Genomic DNA, 6,846 nt, shown 5'->3' with positions numbered 1-6,846 from the left:
GAAATAGAGATTAATGTGACAGTTTAGCTGTAATGCTAAAGTGTGTGTGTGGGGGGGCAAAAGCAATGTTTTCAAAGGGTATATGAGCTATGCACTTAGACATTATACATCCCCAGAGGTTTTAAGGGCCAAAATTATATTAATGGCACATTGCTGCTGTGTGTAAAGGAAAACAAAGTTCAAGTGCTAGTACTGTGGAGGACAGCGCATCTCAGATTACTGTGGCTGTGAGGCATGTACTGCAGCAGTGGTGGAAAAAAAGAATCAGTGAAAAGAGCGTCCATGCAGTCACACTTAACGAGATCAACATTTAACTATACAGCTTATATGTCAGCATCACATTGAAAACTGTTTAAAGCTACTGGAAACTTCTCCACTGGCAGCTGTATTGGATATTGGATAAATGCTACTTAAAATTGGGAGTTAAGTTTCCGCTTACATATTGGTTCAAAGTCGAGGGGCATAACGAGAAGAAAAGGCAATCTTGCTGTAGTGCTGGGAGTGTCGTAAAATTTACTTTATGAGTTTTGGATGGGTTTCAAAAGTAACAGGAAAGTCCAATCATTCTTCTGTTAAGTCCATAGCAACTGAGATGGTTTAAAGAACCTGAACTGGTTCTGGTTGCACAGTGTCATTCCTCAGCTCCAAATAACTGTTAATAAACAAATGAAAAAAATTTGAATACACATGGTGTAGCTATAATATAACATTTATGGGGGGGTAAAGTTATTATCGGAAAGTTTATCAGCACTTCAAGGTTCAAGGTTACTTTATTTTCATTTAGATGTTTCCTTATGTACATGACAATGTAGCAGCACAGTAGGGCAGAATAGTGCTGGTGGAATTAATGAGGTATGAAGATCACCAGTCTTACCGTCTTCTTGAGTAGAAGCTGCAATTGAACCTTGTTGTTTTGGTCTTGATAATCCACCTCCCGCCAAAACCCACATGGTAAGACAATTTATCGGTTTCTTCAATGGAAATGATTGTGGTACGAGTATATACATACACACACACACACACACACACACACACACATATATATATATATATATATAATTTCCGTTGAATTAATGATATGAAATGTTTATTTATTTCATTCCGGCACGTTAGGCCCTCCGTACCACAACGGTACTTAAACAGAGAAAAGGGAGGGATTGACCGAAGTGTGTGGCAGCAGCGCGAGCCATCGGTTTACTTTCCCCTCGAAGTCAGCGACAGCCACAGTCAGTAGCACAAGGTGTTGGATGTGTATAGTTGATTTTTGGGACGCTTTCTTTTTTACCTAGAGGACAGACTCTTGCGTACAAGGTATGAACAAACTTGTTTTTTACTTTTCTGTCTGTGTTTTTTTTTCTTTACCTTTTTTCTTCTGCAGTTTAAGGTTAATTAAATCATAACTACAACTTAACAGTGTGCATAATGATTTATAATGAAAAGTGTTTTCTGCTTTATATCATTACTTGTGACAAATAACAACAAAGTTTTGAGTTAATATTCTGGCTGTGCAGGTTATGAACTCTGTCAGGTGTAACTGCAGATTCTTAACTGGATTTGTCTCAACACGTTTAGCGTTTTGAGAACCTTTAACCAAAACGAGTAAGTACGATTTAAACATTTAGACTAATACAAACACACACACATGATGACGAGTTTTTGTTTTTTGCCACTTTGTTTTGTTTTTAAGCGTTCATGCATTTCAGTTAAAATTGTTTTAAAGCTGCTGAGAAAACATACAGAAACTGTGGATGCTCCGCAGTTATACAGTGGAGGCGACATGCAGGCAAAATGTTGTTGGATTGGTGCTGATAACCGTTAATCATCCTTTTGTGCAATTGCTTTTCATATTATGCAGCGTTAAGTGACAGATATGGAAAAGTTCTGCATTCAATGTGGTTTCTGTTTTGCTGAACCGCAGTAAGTTTAAAATGTGTGGGTTGTTATCGTTTATGTGCAAAAACAAATACAAAATACTACATAGGCGTGGGGGACAGGGGGGTGTTAGAATTAAGTACTTTTAATACAAAAAAGTTTTAAAAGCAACAAAAACAAAGTTCAGCAACCCTTTAGAGGATTGAGTGTTTGAGTTATTGTTGGTGTTGATGTTACTCAAGACATCAATTATCTGTCATTAACACCAGATTTTCATAGAAAATCAATTTTCTATGAAAGATTGAGGTTTTTTTATTTTTTGAGGAGGGTTTTTTTTTGTTTGTTTGTTTGTTTGTTTGTTTACTATTTTAAATGTCTAGGCAAGGGGGAAAATCAGTTGATTTTTATTTATTTAGCACCAGTTTGCACAAACTGTTCCCTTAAGGTCTTTATAGTGAAAGATGAAGACTATGATAGAGAAAAACCTGACACGCATACAAGTCCCTGGGGGGAAACACTTCTTTGAGACAGGAAGAGGCCTTTGGCAAACCCCGATTCAGGAAGGGCTAGCCATCTTTACTGTGAATAGTTGGGAGATGAGTGGAAAAAGAAGAGAAACAAGTGGTTCATGGGTAAGCAAAGGAAAACACAAACTATGGTAGAAAGTAGATTAAAGTTTATGAGAAATAGAAGGAAAATACGTTGTGCGTCATAGTAAGTTGTCTAATTGGATGAGCCTAGAGCAACTTCAGTCTTAGGCTTGGCAGTACAGTGGTGCAGTGGTAAGCTCTGCTGCTTCAAAGTACAAAGCTATTGGGTTCAAATCCAGTCGGGGACCTTTTGCATAGTGTTTCTATCCTCTCACTGGGTACTCTGGGTTCCTCCCACACTCCCTGAATTGAATAAGTGATGGCATTGTTTTTGAATTTTATTAAGGATTTAGAGATGGTGAGAAAAGTTCATTTAAAAAAAAAAAGATTTTCTTTCAGGAGTCACCAAAACAGGTTCTGTGCCTGAACTTGCCACAGTGTTTATTTATTAGGAACGAACTGGAAATACAGCAACAGCTTTTGCATTATGAGTTTTAATGACAATGAAGTATATCACTGTGTTCCATATAACATAGCATTTCATAATGTTTTACCTGTGTTGCTGTCCTCTCTCTGCAGCATCCGTTCCAACTCTTACTCTGTCAAGATGTCTGGAGACCAAAGTAACACAGGAGAAGACCATTGTATTCCTGAAGACAACAGCTTGGTCTTCACTCTAGTTCCACCCTACATCCTGGTCATCAGCGTGCTTGGAATCATCTTTAATGTGTTTGTGCTGATGGTTTTCTGCCTCCACAAGAAGGCCTGCACTGTGGCTGAGATATACCTCAGCAACCTGGCTGGAGCTGACCTTGCTCTGGTGTGCTTTTTGCCCTTCTGGGCTGAATATACAAGAAAGGGATTTGACTGGCCTTTCAGTGAAAGCCTGTGCAAAGTGACATCAGCTGTTATCTACATGAATGCGTTCTGTAGCATTTACTTCCTTGTTATGGTTAGCATAGATCGTTATGTGGCACTGGTGCACCCACTTTCCCATGAGAGGATACGCCGGCCGTTTTATGCCAAACTGGGATGTCTGTTTGTGTGGGGTCTTGGCTTGGTCTTTGCTCTCCCCATATTCATCTACAGGAAGTTAGAATTCAACTCTCAGTTAAATCTTACTCACTGTTCACTTAACCTAACTTTTCCAGAGCAATATCTGGCATCTGAGGTGACAACCATAACATTCAGCTTCATCGTCCCTGTTATCATTATTTTGTTCTGCACTGTCAAAATTATTCAAACTCTGAGAAAGAGGCTAATGGAGGTTTTAAACATTCAGAAAACGGATCAGAAGGCCACCACTCTCATCCTGGCAGTTCTCCTGGCATTCCTGATCTGCTGGGTGCCATTCCACGTGACAAAGATACTAGATGTGCTCCGAAACACTGGCATTCTGAAATGCCACATCACACTGACCATCGTCCAACAGATCTCTACGTACTTTGCCTTCTTCAACAGTGTCCTTAACCCCATTCTCTACGTCTTAGTAGGGAAAACTTTCCAGAAACGAGCAAAGGAACTCTTCATATTGTGGAACAAGACTCAAACAGCATCTTTCAGCCGACTGTCCACACGCCTGACAAGTTTTAAAATGTGATCATAGCTCAAAGTGATATGCGGGACTGCGATCTTTTGGATGTGTGCTGTGATGGTTTACCCAGTTAAATGGACAATTATTTACTCAGGCAAGGAGAAAAATGTTGTTTTTGTAATCTGAATGTTTGTTTGTTTTTTTGTTTAACATTGTGCATGCATTACTTTTTCTTCAGAAAGGGATATTTAGCCATAACATGTTTATTTCCTAGAGGTGATACTGAAAGGCTGTCAGTCTGACTCTGCTTGGTGTAGTGAAGTCTGAGCGTTCTTTGACCGTTTCTCCAGTTGGAACATAACTCCTGGCTTTGGCTAAGAGAAAGTAGCATGCAGAAGACAGCTGGCATGGATGAAAGGCTAAAGATAACAAGCAAGTCGCCTGAAATGTGATTCATGCAACACTCCTGAAGTTAAAGAATGAAAATACACTGTTAGAAGAAAAGTCACCTTTTTATTGTCTTGGGCTTTGTTCCATGTTTCGTCAGACTCTGACAGAGGAGTGAATAACAGGAGACATTACCTCATACCTCAAACAAGTTTTGTTTTACCAACCGTCCATGAACCCGTATTTGTTTAGATGTCACATTTTGAAAAATATAATTATAAAACTATAATTACATTTAAGGCCATATTTGAGCTTTTGTTTGTGCTAAATTTCAATGAAGTTAAAATTCAATGGCAAGTAAGGGTGTGGTTGTTCTTCAAAACCAGTGATCCAGTATAGCTTTCTCTTGACATCCTGTTGACATTCGTAGCATGACAGGATATGAGGCTCAAATTTCAAATGTGTCATTCTACTGCTCATCCTCTAATTGATATCTATTAGACACAATTTCAGATTTAATGCCATAATAACCCTGCTTCATAATTGAATAGCATTCCCACCTTTATTTTATATTGCACATGTGATAAACACAAGCTGAGATAATGAAACAAATATGCAAAAGAGACGGCAACAGTTTAACAGTGTTTATACTATTAACATAATATTTGCATGGTTAGATTTTCCACTTCACTTGTGGGCATGGTTATGTAGTTGGAGTGCTCTGTGCTGTGGCATGATGCAGATTTACTGCTACCAACTTGGATTGTTTCAGTGATGAACTTAAAGTTCAAAGAGGGATTTTTTTTCTTTGCATTATATTAAAGTATTGTGCTTCTATTCCCATTGCATCAAAAAGAAACTCTGCGTGTATATATGTAAGGGTTTTAACCTCCTAAGACCTGAACTCTTTCATGGCATGCATTTTTAATTTCTCTTTGGGCTGATTGGGACCTGATGATTGTAAAAAAACAAAACAAAGAATTATGTGATTTTTTTTTTACCTGATTTTCATTTCTAAGAAAAATGAGATCCACATATGAGGACATTCGCTTTAAATTTTGATAGAACAGTAGCAATATGTACTCGCAAGTGGATATTGGGCCCTTGTAGAGAAAAAAAACGTAGTATTGTGGTCTAGACAACCCTAAAATGTGATGTCCTAAAATGTATGTGGACGCCAGGTCCTAGGAGCTTAAATTTACAGTTTAAATACAATTAACAATGCTTTAAGTAGTTTATTTATGGTTTAAAATCACAGATCACTGCTGGACACTGAAATGCATACCTCTTTTTCACAGCACTTTTAATGTAACACTCAATATTAATCACTTGTAGACAATAAATTAATAAAACGCTCCAGACTTTTGTTGTCCCCTGTGGTGTGGTTCTTTGTTACTTTTAATGCTTCTTTAAGCTGTCCATCACGAGTCTTACACTTTTTAAAAACAAGTCTGTATCTTCTATACTTCAGGTTCAGTGAGCTGCTAAAAGTAGCTGTTCTCAATCTGTGGCATGAGCCCCCCCTGGTGGGCCAGTGACCCACTACAAGTGAAGATGTGGACAAAAAGTATGGAATTAAAGCTTGAGTAGGAAAAATTAACATTTTGCAGATTTATAAGCGGTCTGCAGTTACTTTATATCTGTGCAATGTCAAATTCTATTAGAAACCACCAAAACATTTTAAATAAAATGCACTTCCTAAATTTTGCAACAGTTAAATGTCTGTGTTCCACTACATGGGACATTTAGAGCAGATCTGGCCACAAATCAGAGATGGCATGAGTTTTATACACTGGACAGCAGCAACTCCAACAAGCCTTTATTTGGTAAGCAGGAACCAGCTCTCTATGCAAGATATGTGGTTAGTGGGCTGTCCATGCCTGCTTTGTCTCAAGAGTGCACATTGCAATATCCAGAGGTGGGAAGTAACGAAGAACAAAATATTTCATTACTGTACTTAAATTTTTCAGGAGGCTGTACTTCACTTGAGTATTTATTTTTCTGACAGCTTTTTACTCCTTACATTTTTAAACAAATTTCTGTTCTTTCACTTTTTACATGTTCACAACAGGCTCATTACTTTTGGTTTAACAGATTTGAAGGCAGTTATTTTAGGTCACTGTGGGCCTTCGAACAGGAAAGAGATTAAAGCCTAAACAGTAACACATGAAAGGCAGTCCTGTTCACCTATTAATCAACAGGGTATGTGGCACACAAAGAGATGAAAAGGGGAACGCTGCATGCCATAATCAACGGTTAAAGTGGGCTGGCGTTTTTATTTATTAATTTCTTATATTTATGTTTTGTGGCACAGCACCATGACAACTGCAGGTGTCCACAAGTTGTGGTTGCAGAACTTCAGTATCCAGCTGGCCCTGCAGGGGCCAGTTCAGAGGGAACTGTGGTGAATTCAAAGTAAAGTGCAGTGTGTGACTGCCGTGTGGCTGTGGTTTCATGGTCAGA

At 38.4% G+C, this 6,846-nt stretch overlaps 1 pseudogene across 3 annotated transcripts; it reads left to right on the top strand.

Annotated features, from left to right (window-relative positions):
• Positions 1-1,118: 1,118 nt before the first annotated feature.
• Positions 1,119-5,748, top strand: LOC113012647 (B2 bradykinin receptor pseudogene; annotated as a pseudogene). Of its 3 annotated transcripts, XR_013903569.1 has the most exons (3): positions 1,119-1,311; positions 1,512-1,599; positions 3,042-5,748. The product of XR_013903569.1 is annotated as a B2 bradykinin receptor pseudogene, transcript variant X2 (transcript). The 3 variants fall into 3 exon arrangements; XR_013903570.1 differs by lacking the exon at positions 1,512-1,599; XR_013903568.1 differs by having other exon boundaries at positions 1,119-1,599.
• Positions 5,749-6,846: the final 1,098 nt, after the last annotated feature.

This window comes from Astatotilapia calliptera, chromosome 19 (genome assembly GCF_964374335.1).
Source record: "Astatotilapia calliptera chromosome 19, fAstCal68.1, whole genome shotgun sequence".
Taxonomy (NCBI): Eukaryota; Metazoa; Chordata; class Actinopteri; order Cichliformes; family Cichlidae; genus Astatotilapia; species Astatotilapia calliptera.
This window is presented reverse-complemented; position numbering and strand designations above follow the sequence as displayed.